We start from the raw sequence: 2,244 nt of genomic DNA, 5'->3' as shown, positions 1-2,244 counted from the left end.
AGCTGTTGCCTATCAGAAACTTGTCCAGTCGTGTTCCCTGTGCTCCTGCAGGAACGAAAGAAAAACAGAGCGGCGTTTTCATCCTGTTAGCTCTGAGTGCCCAAATGCCAACTATTAGAGGCCAGCACTGGTAGCCAAGGGAACAGTCCTCGCACAGGAAAGTAAGAAAAACACAGCTTAACAGCACGTAGAGAGGACAGCACACAAAAGGCTTGCCGGATCATGAGAACATTTGGGTTTTGTTGTGGGGCTAGGTTGCTGGGGTTTTTTTAAGTACAGATAGCTAGCTCTAATCTTTTATCCATTCCAAGTGCTTAGACTGCCTGCAATCTAAAGTGCTGGGGCACTCTTCAGTCTTTAATGGGTTCTGGGAATGCTTCAAACAGCTATTGCAATCCCATCAAATAAATGCACATCTGGATCTGAACTAAAAAACTTGCTCAGTTTCCAAAAATCAGACCTTTGTGTGTGTGTGTGCACCTCCCCACTGGTTCAACCCTGGCTACAGATAAAGAGTGAAGAAGCCCGTGGTGAAGGACTACGCTTCTGTCCCAGCCCTCACCTCCTCTGCCCCACAGGCGTTTAAACTCTGGGCATGCCCTTATTTAATAAATACAGATCAACAGCCATCTGTATGTACCATAGAGGCACATTCTTGCTGGGAGTTTCACTCTGTATGGATTGTAGAGAAATTAACCGAAGAGATCTTGAACTTGTGAATGATTTCCGTTTCAGGTTGTCCAGACACTTTGCAGATATCTGAGAGTTAGTTTGATCTGATTTGGGATTATATTCCAGGAAAGACCTGGTCTCAATATGCCATGATCTGGATCTGGTTCCTTCATTAAATTAACAAAATAGGCTTTGGGTTGTGATGATTTCCTTTGGGAACACACATACCTGGGACCAAGCTCTGGAAATCGTCCTCTGTTCAACTCCAGAGCTGAACAAGGTGGTCTAGCATCTGTCAGGAGTCCTAGCAGGCTTTCTGTCGCCCACAGTATTACTGTAGCTCTTGCTGCGCTCTGGAGACTTCAAGGAAGAAAGCAGTTTGATATGATGCTTTCTTGGGATCAGGAGATCCTTCAAGGCCCAAACTGAATTGCTAGTCCTTTTCCTTTACTGATTGAACAATGAGAAAAAACAGAATTCAGTTGGAATTAATTAACCAATTGATCTCATTTTGTATAAGGACAGGTAAGTTCTAGCTAGAAATAATTCCTCTGCTGTGCAATTTATTCTGGCTCATTTCTATTGTGAACTCACCCTTCATTTCAGACTCTCTAGTATTTTGATGCTGTTTTTCTTCAACAGCTCTGCTATGAATTATCTTCTCGGAGTGTTTGGGTCAAGCTAAGTTACACTCCAGCAAGTCCTTTAAAACAATCGCACAGGTCCCACCTGAGGGAAGCTGATGATGTGCTGCAGAAAGTGTGCAGAGTCCCTTTGGTTTTAACTGTATTCATAGGCCGAGCAGTATTGCACATAGCAATTTCTAACGAGAAACAGCGTTTTTGTTTGTCACTTATTGGCTCAAGCCTCCAAGCACAGAGAGTACTCAATCAATTCCTCTCCACACATTCATCTGATCAATTTGCAGAGTCATGACACAAGCAGAGAAATATCCCATATCCCAGATTGCACAAGGACCTTTCTGAAAGAAAATTTTCCAGTATTAAGGTTCAATGCAATTAGTCTTCAAGGTTTTATCTGTTTCCCAGTCTCACAATGTCTCTGACTCAGCCTAGTGAACAGGAACTGAATCAAAAAGCTTTGTTCTTTCATACTTAAACATCAAAAGATGTTACTAACTTTCTTCCTGTCCCCTTATGTATGTCCCCAGGCAACGTTAATGCCTTTCAAGAGCACTAAGCGAAGCGTGAGCAGTCTGAAGCTTGCTGCTTTTCAGCAGTGTTAGCAGTAGGCTCCTGAGCACCAGGTATCTTCGCTTCCCTCTATATGCCGTTTTCTCAGGTTGTGTGCGCGATGATGGCGTTGCAGTCTGGCAAAGGACCTCACCTTTGGCTCTCCAGAGGGCAACGTTTCAACTGGTGCTTCTAAGGCAGTTTGGCTCAAAGTTCTCATCATTTGTTGCGATACATCTGCTTGTGGGATGACAGCAAGTATTCTGGCTCAGTACTGCAAAATGCTGGGGGAAAATATTCATTGAAATCAAGTGGAGGTCATTTATTTATTCAAATCATAGATCAAAACCCTTTCTTGAAATTGTTCCTCAAAGATTAT

The sequence above is a fragment of the Cariama cristata genome, unplaced genomic scaffold (genome assembly GCF_000690535.1).
Source record: "Cariama cristata isolate BGI_N322 unplaced genomic scaffold, ASM69053v1 scaffold1276, whole genome shotgun sequence".
Lineage (NCBI taxonomy): Eukaryota > Metazoa > Chordata > Aves > Cariamiformes > Cariamidae > Cariama > Cariama cristata.
This window is presented reverse-complemented; position numbering follows the sequence as displayed.